This window comes from Heteronotia binoei, chromosome 11, assembly GCF_032191835.1.
Source record: "Heteronotia binoei isolate CCM8104 ecotype False Entrance Well chromosome 11, APGP_CSIRO_Hbin_v1, whole genome shotgun sequence".
Taxonomy (NCBI): Eukaryota; Metazoa; Chordata; class Lepidosauria; order Squamata; family Gekkonidae; genus Heteronotia; species Heteronotia binoei.
Genome location: NC_083233.1, coordinates 27,233,356 through 27,254,647, shown reverse-complemented (window position 1 = coordinate 27,254,647; position 21,292 = coordinate 27,233,356).

Sequence of the window (21,292 nt, the reverse complement as noted above, 5' to 3'; positions counted from 1 at the left end):
TTCACACACACTAAATAATGCACTTTGCAACTGGATTTTTACTGTGCAAGAATAGCAAAATTGACCTGCAAACAGTCACCATGTGAACATACCCAGTTCTCAAGAATCCAGTCTCAGCTTCCACTGCAAGGGGTTAGGTAACCACTGCCAAAAACTTCAAGAACCAAAATCCTCATACCAGTCAGCCTTCTTCAAAGGGGTAAATCCACTTCTATTGTTATCTTTTCCATAGCAAATATTTCTGTGCCTCCCAAGATAAATCATTTAAATCAGGAAAACTACAATAGAAGCCTCATTTCGCCAGCTCAACAGCACATATGTTATTTTAATCACATTGTTTCCCATCACATGAAGTTTTCTCATTTTATCTTCACCATAGCTTCATGTGTTACATTAGACTAAGATGTGGTAAACAAACCAAGGTGAACTTTGTGGCTTAGATGGGATGTGAACCCATGCCTTCTAGTCCAACATTATAGCTCACTTATTACACTTTTCCCAGTGCAATAAAGAATGGCGAGCAGATTGTTTATATAAGGATTTGCATCCATTCCACTTAAATTTCTCTGTTTATTGCTCATCTACTAAATTTTCAGTGCTACATTTTTAAATAGTTGTTCTCAACAGCTGAGTAAATTATATTTCAATGGAACAAGTTCCATATTCATGCTGTCACTCGTAGTCTGCTGCCTGCTTCACTGGAGTCTCAAGAGAGAATGAAATCAACCAGGGCTTTTTTTTAACAGGAATTCCTTTGCCTATTAGGCCGCACAGCCCTGATGTAGCCAATTCTCCAAGAGCTTACAGTAGGCCCTGTAAGAAGAGCCCTGTAAGCTCTTTGAGGATTGGCTACATCAGGAGTGTGTGGCCTAATATGCAAAGGAGCTCCTGCTACAAAAAAAAAGCCCTGAAACCAACCCATTTGAATAGGTAGCATCTGAGCCCAGAGTCAGTGTCCTTACAGATTATCTGTGGATAAGATGATTTATGTGATTTGGCTTGTACTGCATTTTTAAGTTCAAGTTGATAAAAAGAAAAATGCCCTAAGTTATTACACCTGCATGAGGCAAAAAAGAAGAAAAGAAATAAAAGCATGCTAACTTCAGCAGGACTGGATTTAGGGTCTGTTATTTTGTATCCTTAATTGAGTATAGGAAGAACCTTCCTGTAATATTTTACATATTGCTACAAATGCATATAGAACAAAGCAGTAGACAAGTGCACCTTTAAGACCAACTAAGTGTTATTCAGAATGTAAGCTTTCGTATGCTCTTAAGCAGACTTCATCAGACAGATGGGAATGGAAGCAGCAATTCTTAATATAAGTGGGCAGTGTGCTTAGGTCTGCTTAAGAGCACACGAAAGCTTACATTCTGAATAAAACTTAGTTGGTCTTAAAGGTGCACTAGTCTACTGCTTTGTTCTGTTGCTTCAGGCCAACACGGCTGCCTACTGGGAGCTATCTACAAATGCATATATTCGCTTTCTAATAACAAACACGAATATTTGTCGTTTACAAAATGCTCTTCAGTTTCTTCCATTGTTTTAAGAAGTTTTTAAGGTGAATTAATAAGCGTAAGGTGAACAACATATTCTAACTCAGGCTTTTAGAGTTAAAGATATGTTAACACACAAAGCCAAAATGTAATTCATTTGGTTGGGCAAAATCTATATTTTCTAATGTGTAATATTTTGAAACAATGTATTGCGACTCAGAGATGACATAAGTAATTTAGAAGCCAAAATGCTGAAGCAATTATTGAAGCCTCTGTGAACATAACCTCAAAATATACCACAGATTTTCTTTTTTACTATAATATTAATTATTATGACTGCAGCATTTTTCATTTCCTGGCATTATGTTTTTAAGCAGCCTGTCTGGTGACTGAAGACAGGAGATTTTTTAAAAAGCAAATCCCAGCAAAGATCAAATCCAGAAAAGAACCCTAATGGTTTTCTGATCTTTCAGTTTTGCTATCCTAATCTGCATATGAAACACTGGGACAATTTAATCGCATGTATTTTATGGAAACAGAAACAGTCTCTCAAAGAAAGAAATGGTAGGTGATAATATATGTAAATACAGAATGCTTGTATTTATAAAGTCTAAAAAGTATTTTCAGAATTTTATGTTGAATCACTGAGTCTTTTGATAGCTATTCAATCTCTTTTAAAAATGCAAATTAAAAAAAAAAACCTTTGGGGTATCAGTAGGATTACACCACTTGTCATGTTTACCAGGTGAGCGAGTTGATGTGTCACGGGGTGGGGGGGAAGGGTCATAGCACCTTTTGTGGAATTGCACTTGCCTTATTTTCTAACTTGGGGGGGGGGTATTTGGGGGGAAATCCAATCATATTTGCAATTAAAGGAAACAATCTGTCAAGCCCCTTCCAAGCAAAGGCTTGCTGGATGGAGCCTCAAGATATTTGCATGCAGATAAAATCACTGAAGCTTTTTGCAACCATTTAAACATCATTTAGGAATCTAACACATATTTTAACAGAAAATATATTTCCAGTATAGCAGAACATCAGTGAGCATTCACATTTAAAAGTGTAACATGACTATAATTCTTAGATAGTTCATCATTTGCATTTCTTAATTTGTTAAGAACAGGTTTTTTTAAAAAAAATTCTAAATGCACATAATGGAGCTAAATTTATGATATTAAATATTAATGCAAAGTTGCATGTCACGCACTTACACACACGCGCGCGCACGCAGCTATGCCTCAAAACAATGTTGAGATCATCAGGAAGGTATTGCTTGGTGCTACTTATTACTTAAGGAACGATTCCCGCTGCTTGCTCAAAAGGAAGTGCAGTAAACTTCATGTAATATGTAATCATCGATGATCCTGCAAGTACCTTTCCTCTGCTAGGAGTGACATTGTAAATGTTAAACTTAGCCATTAATTTGTGTACAGTTTACTTTGCCAGAAGCAAACGCCCTTTTATGCAAAGCTGCTTGCTTTTAAATTGAACCACTATGAAGAATTTCAGAACAAGCCACTTCCAAATGCAAGCCCAAGAATGTGTTAAAGTAGCTAGGTTTAGAGTATACTTTTTTATGCTGATCATTGTCAGTGAAACTTGCTTATTCCTACTAACCACTGTTTACCAGCTTATAACATAATTGTATATACTGTAGTGTTTAGCCTTTCTTTCGGCATATTTAAGAATATGGGCTACCTCAGAGTGCAATTTAGCTAAATGCAGATTCTCTTCTCCTCTTCCCCTCCACAAAATGTAACTCAGTGGAAACTCAGGAATATCAAAAGTGTCTTTTGAATTACAACCTTACCTTGAACTTGACCTGAGTTTGATTATTAGTTTCTAAAGTCTTCATGCAACTAGGGGCCAGTTCAGAGGACGCTTTATCAGATGTAGGATTCTTTCCAAATGTCCTCCCCATGTGCCCTCTTATAACCATCCGTAATATTTGAATCAGATGCCTCGTGGGCACATTTTCTAACATTATAGAATTTACTGCTTCTACGACTTGTGGTTTTCCAATTCACAACCCAGGGATGGCCACATTCATGGCATATGCAGCCAGAAAAAGGGTCATCCAAACCTGCCCTGGGTTGAGCTTTGAGGTTGAACAGAATAAAAAAAACTAAAATAGCAAATTTTCTTACGTACATAATTGCTTGGTTCTGTATGCCTGGAAAATGCCAGTTTTAGTGGAAATGTGCAGTCCCCTTTTTAAAAATAAAGTAATTGTAGGTGTGTCTAGACACCATGTTAAAGCAAATACCAGCATTTTCAAACAGCACCTTTGTCTACAGCTTAAGCGTTTTCACAGTCTCGCAAACAAGTAAGTTAACCATCCCACCCAGCTGCACTGATTCCTATACCTGCCTGCTTTCTTCTTTAATCATATCCCCTTTGCTCAGATGAAATGGCAAGTACATTGACACATCATGATGTGGTTAACTATTTAAGAAAACTATAGAAACTTCTCCTTACCTCTCATGCACCATAGTGCCCTTTCCCCTGCCCCCTTTAGAGTTCAAATAACTGTATTGCATGAAACAACTATTTTGATAACTCACCTGCAGATCCTTATGAACAGAATTTCAGAATTTCCCCTGCTAGTTTTACTTGCTCTGCACCCTCAGAAACCTAAACACACAGCAGCTATAAATACTTTTTTAGTGTAGATTAGTGAGGAAATATAAATGGGTGCCGGTTAGCTGTCGCCTCGTTTTATAGGCAACAGTCCAGCCATCCAATGGAATGGATCTTCCATGTGCAGAACATCATTCCTCCCCCCTTCCACTGCAGGTTTCCACTTTGTCCCCTATGCTGTTCCTGAGGGTCTGTTCAGTTCTAGGAACAAAATTTTGCCAAGCTCAGTAGGAAATTCATAGAGAGTCCTGATCCATGAAGCCTCTGGATGGTCAGATGCATTCCACAGGGTGCTTCTTCACTATTTGAGAACAGTATTAAACCTGCTGTGCACTCCAGTTGGCACCTAGTTAGGTCTCCTTTACTAAGCACCATCTCCTTGTTTCTGTGCACACTATTACCAATAACATTTAGAATAGTATTCCGCTCACGAACACACACTGAAGGAGAGAAAATTCACGTTTCACCCTCTTGAATAGCCAGTATGGACGCAGTTAAAGCGAACTAAGGTGCATGATCTGTTCTGTGTGGTGAAGCTTTTGTTTGGCTGGGAGTTGCTTACATGGAATTCCCCAGGCCTAGTTTACATGGTGTTAATGTGGTATTTTCCAGGCCTATTTCCTCTTAAGCCCTGTAGTTGTGGACAACCAGTTATTTCTTTGACTTTAGTCTTCTGAGGTACTTGAATTTCCCAAGATCTTAGTAAATACTCAGTTTTAAAGAAATCACTACCACTTTAAAGTGATGCACTTGTTGAATAAAATACAGGTATTCTCTGTGATCCTCGTTGCAACCCCCAACTCCCACCAGATGTTTAAGATGCAACAGAATATAAATTGTATACATTTAAGTTCCTTTTTTTTTTCCCAGTGCAGAGAAACCTTATAGCTTGGCACTGGTTACTTGTGAATACTTTAGTATCACATCTCAAAAGTACATTACAACTGTCAGGTATTAAAAGGGTAGAACACTTTACTTGATAATGCCAGCCTTCCTTTTGTACAAACTGAGACCAGTTTTGATTATTTCAGAGCTTCGTTGTCAACTAACTGCAAATTTTGTAAAAAAAGAAAAGAAAAATCTTTTGGCAATCCTGTGTAGTTGTGTATGTTTATTTAATACCTCTTAAACAGCATCACTTTGAAGTACCTCTGTGCAACAAAGTTCTGTTTTTTGGGGGGATGGTGGGGTTGGGTGTTTTGTTTTTTACTCTGAAGTGTCAAATATATTTGCAATGGTATGGGGGAAATGCCTTCTGTACTGGCCGATTTTTTTTTTTAAAGAAATCTGAGAAATTATATTCTTTTTAAACTCTGTCAACCTGGTGATGAAACTTTAAAATGTAACATTATAATACAGTCATGGAGCACATTACAGTATGTCTCTGTTTTTATTTCTTTTTTTATAAAAAAAAAATTGAGGTGTTTGTGACAAAGTAAATCAGCTAGACAGATCCTGCTCATACTGTCAAACAGTTTGCTGCATTTAAATTAATGTTTTTGGAACTTTGTAGAAGATCAAGACAGTACTGTCAGGTTACACCAAGTTCAGTTTGTCAGTTTACAAGTCCATCTCAGAAGCAGTCATTGCCTTTCATGGGAGGGCAGGGAGACATTGTTTCCTAGATGCCAGTGGAATCCAGATGAGGGAGGGTCTTGACTCTAAAAGACTAGAAGCCAGGTGATGGTCATGCAGAGCCATCCAATGCTACCTTAGACTACCCTAGCTAGTTTCCCAGAATGCCACAGCCAGCTGGCTGGATCATAGGCAAAGTGGCCATTTAGTGGCTTAAGAAAGCTGATATTCACAGGTTGTCCTGAATTTTTAACGGACTCAAAGGATTTCTATTCTTTTAAAACTGTTTTCAGGTTTGACTGAGAAAAGAGAGAAATTTAAGTCCAGAGTTGAGAAATGGAAGTTGTGGAACCAGTGTCTCCATTCCAGTTCTTCCAACACTTCAAAGCTTCTAACTGGGGGCGGAGCAGAGGAGACATTCAAAAGTGGTTTGCTGCTACCTGCTTCTGTGTAGTGACCCTGGACTTCCTTGGATGGGATGGTCTCCCATCCAAACACTGACCAGGGCTGACCCTGCCTAGCTTCCAAGTTCTTATGAGACTGGGTTAGCCTGGGCCATCCAAACCAGGCCTTCTCACCCAAGAACAGTTTCTATTCTGCTACTGACCTCCACGCAATGCTTCCTTGCTTCACGCTCAGCTTAACAGTAGAGCAAACTCACTGTTCAGTCACCCTCTTGTTTGCTGAATACATATAGCAACAGGGACAGGCACAACAGGGATTTCAAGTCTTCAAGAGGAAGGACACTGTATCATTCCATGTTTTGTACAGTACCTACCCTGCTGCTGGTATTATCACAAATGCGAAATTCCACTCATTACAGCATTAACAATGTTATACTCTGTGCACATTCATAACGGGTGGCCAAACTAGCAACACTTAAGATGATCACATAGAAGAATTTGTCCTGTGCCATAACAGTAGCCGGAAAGCCTTACATTAAGTTTTCTTAATGCACATATCAGTTGGTCTTTAATGATCAGTGCCTTGGTGCCCGGTTGTTTTTGTTCCGTCAACAGCTGTGAAATCTGGCATTTTATCTTGCCAAGAGACCTACAAGATAGTGCACGTGAAATCTTTTCAAGTTGCCTGATGTGCTTGCAGTCATCTCCCCATATTTCACACCCATATAAAAGTGATGATCAGTTTTGTTGACAGCTGAGAGTGTGCTGTTGAAGTATCCTTGTGGCAAAATATTTCAAAAGACTGGCTTTCCTTTTGTATTTCTTTGATGTCGCTCAAGCCAAAGAGCTGTCATTGGAGATGGTACTGCCAAGGTTGATAAAGTCTCACATAATGTTCTTCATCTTTGAACTGTCCCGTGCTAATAATCAGCTGAACACTAGGAGTTGATAAGTCTCAACTGGAAGGTGACATGCTTAATCCTTCAAGTTGTTTATCTGTTCTTGGTCTTTGGGGTGTCACTGATTTAGGACTAAGTAGAGAGCCCGCAAACTTAGCTTCATTGCTGAAAGGGTTAAGACTGATTTTCCTGGATAAAGGAAGTCTATGAAGGAAAACATATTTCAGAACCAGGGTACAAATGTGTTTGCGTGAAATGATTCAGTTGGTTGTGTTGCACTACAATTTCTCCCAATATGTGCAGAACACTTGAAAAATGTCACCATTTCATAGCATTCCTGTGTGGTTTGTACCTAAGACAGTAAAAAGATACCCTTCTATTAGATTTATTCCTGAATTTATATCATGCCTTCTCTCATGTTGAAGGAAGCTTGCAGAAAAGCAGATAAAAGTAAGAAAATCCAATTAGTTACTTTCATGTCTTTATTAATTTAAAAGCAAGGTTTGAAAATACCCAGATGTTCAATAAATATAAAAACCAGCTAACAATCAAGAAAAGCTATATAAAAAAGGAGTCATGAAAGTAGTTTAGCACAGCCTCCCAAAAAGGCCAGAAAGTGCCTACTGCATGTCTTTTAACAGCCCATTCCATAGCACCAGAGCTACGGCCGTGGCTTAGTGATAAAGTCTCTGTTTTGCACAGAGAAGGTCCCAAGTTCAATCCCTGTCATATCCAGTCAAAAGAATCATGTAGGAGATGGTGAGAAGGGCCTACACCTGAGACTCTAGAGACCACTGCCAGTCGGAATAGACAACCTGGGCTTTTTTAAACCATTGATCCAATCAGGCGGCTCTGTATATTCATGTATACCAAGAAGACACCATGCCCTTGCAGTGAATCTGCACATCTGCCAAATAGAGGGCAAAGTTAGTGTGACTTATAATAATAATAATATATAAAATAAAATATAATGAAATATAAATAATATATTTTATTTATATCCCGCCCTCCCTGCCGAAACAGGCTCAGGGTGGCTCACACAATGTAAAACTTACAATTTACAATATAAAACATTTTCCAAAACAATATATAATTAAAAACATAAAATTACAATAAAAATTAACATTTTCAGTGCTATGCTCTAGATGTTCTCCTCAGTAGTTTATGATGGCCAAATATAGTGGATCAATCCACATTTAAGTGAAGGCCATTTGAAAAAGGTTAGTCTTGCAGGCCCTGTGGAATTGATCAAGACTCCGCAGGGCCCGCACTTCATCCAGTAGTTGGTTCCACCAGTGTGGAGCTGCTATTGAAAAGGCCCTTTCACGTGTACTCTTCAGTTTGGACTCCTTCAGCCCAGGGATTGTCAGCCGATTTTGTGTACCTGATCTCAGTACTCTCTGGGGCACATATGGGGAGAGACAGTCCCTAAGGTAGGCAGGTCCTCGGCCATATAGGGCTTTAAAGGTAATAACCAGCATTTTGTAACGAATCTGGTATACAACTGGCAGCCAGTGCAGCTCGCGGAGCCCCGGCTGTATGTGCTCCCACTTTGGGAGTCCTAATAACAGCCTAGCCACCGCATTCTGCACCAGCTGCAGCTTCCGGGTTCAGCACAAGGGCAGCCCCATGTAGAGGGCATTACAGTAATCCAGTCTCGAGGTGACGGTTGCATGGATCACTGTTGCCAAGTCGTGACACTCTAGGAAAGGGGTCAACTGCCTCTCCTGCCTAAGATGGAAAGAAGCGGATTTGGCAGTGGCTGCTATCTGGCCCTCCATTGACAAGGAAGGCTCCAGTAGAACCCCCAAGCTCTTGACCTTGTGTGCCATTTTCAATGGCGCACCGTCAAAAACTGGAAGGGGGATTTCCCTTTCCAGACTGCCACGACCCAGGCAAAGGACGTCTGTCTTTGTTGGATTCAGCTTCAACCTACTCAGCTTGAGCCACAGCTTGCAATGCTAGGTCCAGATTTTTTGGGACGCAGTCAGGCCGACCATCCATTAGTAGATAGAGCTGGATATCATCCGCATATTGATGACACCCAAGCCCATATCTCCGGGCAATCTGAGCAAGGGGGCACATGTAGATGTTAAATAACATCGGAGAGAGCACTGCCCCTTGTGGTACCCCACAATCTAGTAAGTGCCTCTGGGACAGCTCTCCCCCAATTGCCACCCTTTGTCCCCGTCCGTCAAGGAAGAAGGAATGCCATTGTAAGGCCAGCCCCCGAATCCGTGTCGGTGAGGCAGCGGGTCAGCAGCCAATGGTCAACTGTATCGAACGCAGCTGATAGATCTAACAACCACACCACCTCGATCCAGATGCCTCTGGAGATCATCCACCAAGGCAACTAGCACTGTCTCCATCCCATGACCTGGACGGAAGCCGGACTGATGAGGATCTAAGATGGAAGTGTCATCCAGAAAACTCTGCAACTGTAACGCTACTGCCGTCTCAAGGATTTTACCCAAAAATGGTAAATTTGAGACCAGCCAATAATGTGCCAATTCAGCCGGATCTGATGTAATCTTTTTCAGGAGAGGGTGGACCACCGCCTCTTTAAGAGGTGTTGGAAAACACCCCTCCGAGAGGGATCTATTTACGATGTCCCATATAGGACATCTAAGTTCCCTCTGGCAGGATTTAATTAGGCAAGAGGAACATAGGTCCAAATCGCAAGTTGTTGGGCGTACAGTAGAGAGGATTCCGTCAACTTCCCCCAAGCGAAGTGTGTCGAAGTGATCCAGAACTGAACCAGAAGACAGGCACAGAGCCTCGAGTTCTTGTACTGTATTCAATGTGGTGGGGAAGTCATGGCGGAGTGACGTGATTTTATCTGCAAAAAATTTCGCAAAAACCTCGCAGTAAATCTCTAATTCTCTAGCATTTGGTTTGCTTGAGGCAGTGTTGTAAGGTTCCCAATTTTCCTAAACTATTGTGCTGGGCACAAATCGTTTATTCGCAATTTTAGCTGCAAAGTAATCCTTCCTTGTGGCTTTGACTGCCATCTCATAGGACCTCATAAACTCTCTATAAGATGTTCTTGTCGCTTCGTCTCGAGTACGCCACCATTGCCTCTCTAACCATCTGAGCCCTTGTTTCAGCTGCCGCAGCTCCAGAGTATACCACGGAGCCAGCTTAACGTGACGGCACAGAGGGCATCAAAGTGCGATCTCGTTGATGTCCCTGGATAGTCGGCCATGCCAAGACTTAACCAGGTCATCAAGGGAATCGCCAGGGAGCCAGGGATCCCGCAGAGCCATTTGGAACCGTTCAGGGTCCATTACACTCCGCAGACGAGCCAAAATAGGCTCTCCACCCATACAGGGTTGGGATGGTGCATCCACACGAGCCTTGAGGGCAAAGTGGTCCGACCATGGCACCGCCTCAGCAGTAATACCGTCCACCAGAACCCCAGCGGCAAAGACCAAATCTAACATGTGCCCCGCCTGGTGAGTGGGTGTTGTAACAAATTGGGAGAGTCCCAGCATCACCATGGAAGACACTAGGTCCATCGCCTGACGGGAGGTCGCATCGTCGGCATGGACATTGAAATCACCCAGGATCACAAGCCTTGGTATTCCAATGCTTAGTCTGTTACGGTCTCCATCAGGGATAGTAAGGCGCTGGCCAGTGCGTTAGGCGGAGGGTACACCGGCCAGATCGCCAACCCTTCCCCCACATCCCATGCCAGAAGGAGTAATCCTCTCGTATGAATAGCGCCACCCCTCCCCCCCGCCGCCCGCTAGTCCGTGATTGGTGAAAGACCGAGTATCCTGGGGAGGTCATCTGGGAGAAAGCTACAGTCTCCCCATCTCGCACCCTGGTCTTGGTCACGCAAACCAGGTCCACATCCTGCTTAAGCAGGAACTCCCTAAGGGTCAAGGTCTTATTATTTATGGACCTGGCATTACATAACACCAATGACGGAGTCTGGGCATTCCGGGGCATTGCATTTGATGTGCAAATCTAAAAAGGACATGGCACATGTAGAGATACATACTGTATTTCATGTGGTAAGATGGCCTCCCTGGTTTATGTTCTCTAACGAGAGTGGCAAAAATCAAAAGGGACATAATTTTAAATGGGAACTATGTCAACTGAAATGTCTGATGCCTTCAATTTTTGCAGAAATTATCTTTGTCCCAGCAGGGGGCTTTAGGCAAGGTCTATGCGCCTTACTGCTGAACAAACTGATATATTAAGGGTGAACATGGGCCACGGTCAACTAAGTTGTACTGCTACCACTAATAATGAGCCTAATTGGTAACTGACAGCAGGATCCTGTGGTGAGCATAATGCACCAAAATGAATTGTTAATGTAACGTGTAAAAGTCTCCAGTCAGGTTGAAAATTGCAGCCTCTCTAATTACTGGTTTGTTTCCATATTTCAGCAAAGGCTGGCAAAAGAGACGGCTCTTTGGATGAGCTGTCTGTAGTAATACAAGTTCCTGTTGCATTCGATCCCCCCGGGAAACATATTGGCCAATTTCCGTCGTTAGGCAATCTGCATATTTTCATCTTCACAATGCTATCCATTTGAGCACAATTCCAAGCCCTGGAACAAAATGGAGAGTGAGAAACTGGTATGAGAAATGTGTTTCGTGGGGGAAGTCTAAGAAAAACGGTCTGTTGCAATGATTTGCATTTGCAATTTGCAATGAAAATGCCTCCAAGGACCCTATTACTGTATTAATTCACATCAGATGTGTAAACTCTCCAGAGATACAATCAGAGGCTGAACTATATGCAAGGAGTCTGTTACACATGATACTCTGTGCTATCGTAATGCCTTTTATATTGATTGACTCATATCCTTGCTCCTTGGAAACAGCAGCCAGTCTTAAAGAGCTGTAGCAGCTGCTGGGATGTGATTTCTGTATGATGGAGTGAAGCTTATTCAGCAATCTTGTGATGATTAAGGTAATAAGGGTAATTTATTGCCTCTTCCATCTTAGCAATACCTCAAGCCAAAACACAGAACCACTGCTGGGAAAAATGAGAGCTTGTGGAAAGGCTCAGAGAAAGCTGGAGAGCACCAAGCCTGTTTTTAGTGATGCACAAGTTGATCTGTAATTTACAGGAGAACTTTAATTAGTAGGTAGCAAGTGACACCCAAGTGAATGGTTAATGCTTCAATCCAAACACTGGGTCTGTGATTTTTATGTCATTGGATGGCATGGTCCTACACCAACAATGGCAAAGTGTTGTTTCAAAAATCAAATGAGCACTTGAAGAGAGGGTGGTGGATCCAGAAATTGAAATGAAGCACACATAAACATGAACACAAATTCTTGTACCAACGTTTGCCAAAAAGCACTAACCACTATTTCTTCTCATGATTTTCTGGATCCACTCCAGAACTTGACCTTGTCCCCTTCTTTGTCCCAACCACATACAAAAAGTACATATATTTTGCTTTTAAATAAGAGCTCAATTACACGCAAAACAGAAGCCATCCAAGATTTCATTCTGGATGAGAAAGCGGACCTAGCATGTATCACTGAGGCCTGGCTGGAGGAGGAACTAACCTCTCCCAACTGCCCCTTGCAGGTACTCAGTGATGTGTCAGCATAGGCCTGACAGATGGGGAGAAAGTATTGCTGTAGTCAATTGGGATTCTATATGCCTTGTCTAGGACTTGGCTGGTTTTAAGAGTGTTGGGAGTGAAAGACAGAATTGGGATTCTGTTGGTACACCACCCACCCCTCTACCCTGAGCTTGTGGAAGTGGCCTTGGAGGTGGTGTTATAGATTCCAAGGCTGGTTGTTGTGGGGAACTTCAACATCCATGCTGAAGCTATCTTGGGGGAGGCTCAGAATTTCTTGGTTTCCATGACAACAGTGGGCCTGTCTCAGGTAGGAACCAGCCCTGCACAGTGCAGGTCACACTCATGATCTGGTGTTCTGCTCTGGACAGAAAGAGGGTGATCTAAAGGTGGCAAGACTGAAGACTTGTCATAGATCAGTACTGACTGAGGTTTAGTCCTACATGGATTTCAAGACTCCACAGAGGCAGGGGATTGATTGAGATGATCTGCCCACTCACCCCCCCCCATAGGGTTCAGCTAGCTTTCAGAAAGGATTACAGTGGTTGGCCTCCTTTCTCCAAGGTCGGGGGCAAAGGGTGGTGATAGGGGAGTAATCATCCCAAAGGCACCCACTTATATGCGGTGTGCCACAGGGTGTGGTTCTGTCCCTGATGTTATTTAACATCAATATGCGCCCCCTTGCTCAGATTATCAGGAGGTATGGGCTGGGATGTCACCAATATGCAGATGACACCCAGCTCTATCTATTGATGGGTGGCCAGTCCGACTGTACCCCAGAAAATCTAGACCTGGCTCTTCAAGCCGAAGCATCTTGGCTCAGGCTGAGTCAGCTGAAGCTGAATCCGATGAAGACGGAGGTTCTTTATCTGAGCCGGGGTGGTCCGGGGGGAGATCCCTCTGCCAGCTCTTGATGGGGTGCCACTAATACCGGCCCCTAAGGTCAAGTGCTTAGGTGTGCTCCTGGAGTCCTCTCTTACAATGGAGGCCCAGGTAGCAGCCACTACTAGATCCGCCTTTTTTCATCTTCGGTGGGTGCGGCAGTTGGCCCCTTTCCTGGAGCATGATGACTTAGCAATGGTGATACATGCTACGGTCACCTCGAGAATAGATCACTGTAATGCTCTCTACATGGGGCTACCCTTGACGCTGACTCGGAAACTACAGCTAGTGCAGAACGCCGCGGCACGGCTGTTAATGGTGCTCCCTCGATGGGAGCACATTCAGCCAATGCTGAAAGAGCTGCACTGGCTATTGTGATCCATTTAAAGGTGTTGGTATTGACCTTTAAAGCCCTCTATGGTCAGGGGCCTGTCTATCTACAGGACCGCCTTTCTCCACATGTTCCCCAGAGAGCACTGCATTCAGAGACAAAAAAATCTACTGTCCATCCCTGGACCAAAGGAAGCTAGGTTGCGTTTGACAAGGGCTAGGGCCTTCTCGGTGGCAACACCAGAACTGTGGAATGCTCTCCTGGAGGCCCCTGCGGGATCTTTCTACTTTCCTGCAAGGCTGCAGGGCCTGCAAGGCTGAACTGTTCCAACAGGCCTTTGATATCTAGCCAGGAGAGGATTGCCACCCCACATCATTATAGAGCTACTATGTGATCACCATCAGAAAAGAAGAACTTGCTTATATTGCAGTGGTACAGCACCACGAAATGGTTTTAAATTGTAACTATATTTTATTAGTTTTAACTTGTATATATGAATGTTGTTAGCTGCCCTGAGTCCACTTGCGGAGAGGGCGGGATAGAAATTTAAAGTAAATAAATAAATAAAATTACTGGATTTCTTGCTGATGTGTTTGATGTTTCTGTTGATGTGCTGATGGTGGCAAAGATACAACATTTCTGCACCACCATTGTATCTGCATAGTATAGAGTTGTGGAAATCTTCTGGGTGATCAGGGGCCAATTGGGTTCTGGCCTAAAACAACAGTCTTCTGAGATAATTTTACTAACTGCTTTGCAGATAAAACCTCTCAGATTCCATTCCAACTTGGACTGTACATTCTCAGGGATGAGGCTGGGTGGTCTCATGATGCTGATTTGTTCAGTTGTGTGGGGTACCTTTTCTAATCTGAAGCTCTGGACAGGATTCTTAGAAGTCTGAGATCTACCAATTGCTTGGAAGAAGAAGGACGTAGATTTATACCCCACCCTTCTCTCTGAATCAGAGGCTTACAGTTTCCCCCATGACAGACACCCTGTGAGGTAGGGGGGGCTGAGAGCACTCTCACAGAAGATGCCCTTTCAAGGACAGCTCTGCAAAAGCTATGACTGACCAAAGGCCATTTCAGCAGCTACAAGTGGAGGAGTGGGGAATCAAATCCAGTTCTCCCAGATAATCTGCACACTTAACTATTACACCAAACTGACTCTCCTTGCTGCTGAAATCTTCTGGGCAGGGGCAGATGACTGGATCTAGAGTAAATTTCTCTAAGAGAGGGGGTTGACTGCTCCAGCCTTGAAATAGTAGGGCATCCACTACTAAATAAACTTGCTTTGGTCCCTGGAAAGTTGAATAAATACTGTGCAGTCTCAAATGTACCATTCTTGAACAAGGCAAATGAATGAATGGTCACTGGCCAACTTCAGAGATGCCTGAATGAAGTGGATTGTTTGGATTCATTCCAACCTGTTCTCAGGTCTTTATAGGACTGAAACAGTTCTATAAAGGACTGCCTGGTGGGTGACATGTGCCATGAGATTGATGGGGAAGTGCAATGCTATTAATTCTCCTGAACAGTTTGGCAGCCTTTGATACCATTAATCATTCTATCTATTTGGGATCTTCTTTCAGGGTTGGGACTGGGAGGCACTGTTCTGCTGTGGTTTGGGTGTTACCTCAAAGGTAAGTTTCAGAGTGTGGTGCTGAGAAATTGCTGCTCCTTGTCTTTACCTCTGGCCTATGGGGTGTTCTCTTGTCCTCTGCGCTTTTCAACATCTACATACAACTTCTGGGAGAAGACATCCAGAGATCTGGCAAAGTATGCAGTATGCAGAAGACACTTCCTTCCTTCCTTCCTTCCTTCCTTCCTTCCTTCCTTCCTTCCTTCCTTCCTTCCTTCCTTCCTTCCTTCCTTCCTTCCTTCCTTCCTTCCTTCCTTCCTTCCGTGTGCAATTACTCTATTAATACAAAATGTTCAAATCTTATGTCTCCAGCAGTAGCAAAGTACTGTTAAGTTTCTCAGTCTATCTCATTAAACAAGTCCACTCTACAAAACAAAAGTCCTCCAAACAGAGTGCTCAAAGAATGATTTAACAAGACAAAAAACTCTGGAAGACAATGAAACTCTTAGAAAGACGCTGAAGTCTCTTGCTTCTGGGGCCCCTTGCAGGAGTTTGTCTTCCAGAGTTTTTTGTCTTGTTAAATCATTCTTTGAGCACTTTATTTGAAAGACTTTTGTTTTGTAGAGTGGGCTTGTTTAATGCGATGTAGATTGAGTAACTTAACAGTACTTTTCTACTGCTGGAGACATAGGATTTGAATGTTTTGTATTAATAGAGTAATTGCATATAGCTTTATATTTACAGTTGTACAAAACATGTAAAGTTCACTGTGATACAAGATATTGAATTGTATGAGGAATGGATTTTCCTGTGTTTTATATAGCGGTGCGCTGTTTTAACATAGGAGTCCATGTTTGCTATTGTTACAAGACACTTTACTTCTCCATTAACTAGTGCAAGAAGTTACTTCATTACTGTCAGATTAGGCAGAGGTCTTACCATGGGATGCTTTAATTGAAAATGCCCAACATTGAACCTGAACTCTTCAACACATCCAAAGTCTGCCCTTTGTCTCTGTGGAACTATGACACATGGTATTGACCCCTTGTTGGTAATGAAATGCTATCCGAAATGGATTTGCTAGCAAGTAAATTAAAATGACTGCACAATATTCTCATGAGGCCAGTTTATGGAAAGTTACACCAACGAGCTTTCATCTTTAAGTCTCTTCATTTTGATAACTGTGAACATATGGGATATGGAAGTTTAATCAAATACAATGGCTGTCCTCAGAGTCACTTCATAAATATTTATTCTTAGAACATATTGCCTCATTACGTAATACAAATTTCATAATTACTTCATTAAAGGGTACTTAAGCTCTGGGATACTTTAACCTTTATTTGGGGAAAAGCAATGAGAGACATGGATTTTTGAATTGGCATTGGATCCGTGTTTTTAAAACGATAGATAACCGCAAGCCTAAAATTCATCCTCTTCTAGAGCCCTCCAATGGGAATCCACTGGCTAGATGCACTAAACTCTTATATCAGATAGCAAAATGGTCACTTTAAAAAGCACTATCAAAGACAGTTGACATCTATTGTCAAAATGAAAGATGAGCATATGGTCAATGGTCATATTATAAACAGTGTATACATATATGAACATACGAAGCTGCCTTATACTGAATCAGAAGATGATATTGGATTTATATCCTGCCCTCCATTCCAGATCTTAGAGTCTCAGAGCAGCTCACAATTTCCTTTACCTTCCTCCCCCACAACAGACACCCTGTGAGGTGCGTGGGGCTGAGAGGGCTCTCACAGCAACTGCCCTTTCAAGGACAACTTCTGCCAGAGCCACGGCTGACCCAAGGCCATTCCTGCAGGTGCAAGTGGAGGAGTGGGGAATCAAACCTGGTTCTCCCAGATAAGGGTCCACACACTTAACCACTACACCAAATTGGCTACACCAATCAGACCTTTGGTCCATCAAAGTCTACTCAGACTGGCAGCAGCTCTCCAGGGTCTCAAGGTGAGATTTTTCACTCCAATTTGCCTGGACCTTTTTGAGTTGGAGATACCGGGGATTGAACCTGGGACCTTCTGCTTACCAGATGCTCTACCACTGAGCCACCCTCTCTACCCTTGAGTATTCAGCCCCATATGGAAAATACTAAAGGTTAATGTGTGTTTTCCCCCAGAGGTGGTATTAGTCATGTGATGAACTACTGTTGTTACAGGATTTATATCTTGCCCTTCCTCTAAGGATCACTATTCATTGAGTTAATCTGAATTTATCTTCACAACAACCCTGTGAGGTGGTTTCATCTGAGAGAACATGACTGGCCACCAATGAGGTTTGTGAGAATTCAAATCCAGGTATTTCTTGGTCAGAGTTCAGAACCCTAAACTCTATGCCATACTGGCTCTATACTGCACTCCAAATACCAAGGTGCTGTTTTTCAAAACATCATAAGTTTGTTCAGGGAGAATCTGAAATAAAATTGTCAAATATAAATACATTCTGGTTCAGTTTTGAACCCAAGTAACCCTCACCCAGTGTATATAAACCATACTGGGGTTTCTTTAAAAATATCCCGCCCCCCGCCACCCCAAGGTTTTGGGCTTGTTTTTAGTATCTGCTTCAAAGAACCAGAATTTTACTTACATAGCACTTTCCAATAAATATTATCCCTGACAAAAAGATTTTTTTCCTTGAAAGACAGAACATTAAACAGCATATTTTGGGCTCTTTTATGAATTCTCGCTCTCATTTTGCTCCCAGATATAAATTTTCGTTCTGTTTTAAACATAAGCAACGATCAACTCATGCATATGAACCAAAGACAAAATATTTTAATAACTGTGGTATGGAAAGTTTTGATAAGAAAGTGCTTTATTACTTCCAGATTACCAGACAGCTCTTTATTCCAACATAGCATTTTGTGGGTGAAGAACATGTTTGATATATACAGACTAAAAATGGACCTTTTTAAAAGAGACTGACTATTCTGACTCTCTTTCCAACCCAATTTACTAACCACTTAACAAAACTCACAATTTCAATGCATTAGAATATCAGCATTATTGTCAGGGAAATATGCTTCCATGACCCCTAGCTAGCAGACAAGTGTGGGATTTCTCATTTCGATGTAAGCCGGTATGAGGAGGATCCATACTTTCAGAAAATGGTGCTATACTACCATCCCTCTTGTTTTTCAGCAGAAAGGTGGGTTGTAGGCAGGGCTTTTTTTGTAGCAGGAACTCCTTAGCATATTAGGCCATACACCCCTGATGTAGCCAATCCTCCTGGAGCTTACAGTAGGCTTTGTACTAAGAGCCTTGTAAGTTCTTGGAGGATTGGCTACATCAGGGGTGTGTGGCCTAATATGCAAAGGAGTTCCTGCTACAAAAAAAGCCCTGGTTAGGGGGATGGCCAATGACATGCAGAAATAACTGCCTTATTGATATCACACTGATGGCACTAACCCTGATGGCCACTGTACTCCAAAATATGCAGATGTAAGTGGAAGAGACCTTGATGTATTGGGAGAGAAGTCATCACTGAGACACACCAGCACCACGCTGACACAAAATGGGTGGTGTTGTGGGCATGCTGTGGAGAAGCAAGGTTTAGTCAGTATCCTAAACCACACCAGTCCACTTCAAAAAATTGATGCTGGTGTAATGTTAGCCTGGTGTCAACCCTGCTGTAACTCTAAACACAAAACTCATGTAGACTGAAGCAGGGTCCAAGTGAGTAGAGGAGAATGAGCAAGAGATCTTGGGATGTGGAGGGAACCAGGCTGAGAGTGTGGATGGCTGAGTTTGGGGTGGGGTGGGGTAGGGTAGGAGAGAAAGGAAAGAGGGAAACAGAGATGTTCATATCCAAAATTGCAGTCTTGGGGCAAAATCCAAAGTGACAGACTTGGGGCAAAATAAAAAAATACCAGCAAAAGAAGAATGTGCCATTGAGTCGCAACTAACTCATGGCAACCCTACCATAGGGCATTCTAGCAAGACACAAGCAGAGGTGGTTTGCCATTGCCTTTTTTTCTTTGGGGTCTCTCATCGAAGAACTGATTGCAGCCAACCTTGCTTAGCTCCATTCAATCCAAATGTTTACACAACTTCAAAGCAATATGTGGGACAGAACATGGAGGGCATGTAGAAGAGCATCTGGAGGAGGTCCCCTACAACTGCAGTGTCTCTAGCTTGCACAGGATCCATTCTATATACTCCTGTCATTTCCCCAGAATCATTTTCCTGGGAGCACCTTCTTTGGAAGGCCGTAACTCAGATCCTGTAAATCCAATCCTCACCAAACTTGGAGAGGTAGAGGAGAGTCAGCCACAAATCCTCTGTGAGTTTGGTATCTCTAGCTTATATTGGACCTGTTCTACTACATCAGAAACCTCCATGATGGTATACCACAAACCAAACCACATTTTCCTGTTTTGTGCACATCCCTAGGTGTGTAATTAAAGGACTACTCCATAGTGTATGAGGTGCAGATTCAGATCCTGCTTCTTCCTTCAGTGAGTTTTCAGTTCTTGCTAGTGTTCCCTTTGGTGGAATTTATGTCCAGGCCTCCTGTTTGACACATTAAGTGGCCTTCTCCAGTAAGCTCTTGGAAGAGTGGACAGGAATATCTTCTGACTGTGCAGAAGTGAATTATTTTGTTACTGTCCTAGTGACTGCATCCATGTTCCTGATTAAAGGCTGGTGCTCCTTAGTCCTCCCCACCACCTAGGACCAGAACACTTGTATGATAAAAATTTTAGGGTGCATTATCTGGTTGCCCCTGCCAAGTGAGCACTGGAAGTATGTCATTGATCACAATGAAGTATGTCATTGATCACATTGTGCACCTACCAGATAAAAGGGGATGTAGTTGCTTGATGTTCATCTGCAAAGCTCCCTGTGGAGTGTTAATTCTAGAACATCTATTGGTTATACAGAAGCCTTGCTCTGTTAGAACATAAGAGAAGCCATGTTGGATCAGGCCAATGGCCCATCCACTCTACTTCATACAATTGATGCTGGTGTGATGTTAGCTTGGTGTCAACCCTGCTGTAACTCTAAACATATGGCTGAACTGTACTGTATTAGAATACAGAGGATCATAATAATGTTGCTTTTGTTCCATTCCTTGTGTTCTGTGCATGGTATCAGGGAGGCATAGCAGCACTGGAATACACTGGTTGTCTAAGGGAGGGGCTGTGGCTCTGTGGTAGAGCATGCAGAAGGTCCCTGTTCAATCCCTGGCATCTCCAGTAAAAATCAGGTTGTAGGTGATGTGAAAGGCTTTAGCCTGAGACCCTGGAGAGTCACTGCCAGTCTGAGCAGACAATACTGCTTATGATGGGCTAACTGTCCGATTCAGTATAAAAGCAGTTTCATATGTTCATGTGTAATTCCAGCTTTGGCTCTCATGTGGATGTTGTTGTCGGAGAGCCAGTTTGGTGTAGTGGTTAAGTGTGCGGACTCTTATCTGGGAGAACCGGGTTTGATTCCCCACTCCTCCACTCGTACCTGCTAGCATGGCCTTGGGTCAGTCATAGCTCTGGCAGAGGTTGTCCTTGAAAGGGCAGCTGCTGTGAGAGCCTGCTCCAGCTCCACCCACCTCACAGGGTGTCTGTTGTGGGGGAGGAAGGTAAAGGAGATTGTGAGCCGCTCTGAGACTCTTCAGAGTAGAGGGCGGGATATAAATCCAATATCTTCTTCATCTTCTTGTCAGGCCATCCATGATGGGTGCATTGTGGTGAGCAGGGCTGGCTCGCCTGCTAGGCAAACTAGGCGATTGCCTAGGGCACTGGCAGGGCAGAGGCGCAAAATTCAGCCTATCCCCCCCAGGCAAACACCTAGTTTGCCCGCTCCCCAGCCCCCTCCTCCTTCCCTTCCCCACCCCATGTCTATTTCAATGCTGGAATGGGGCTCTAGTGCCGTGTTCCCGGCTATCTAAAGGTGCACCCCCATGATCAGCTG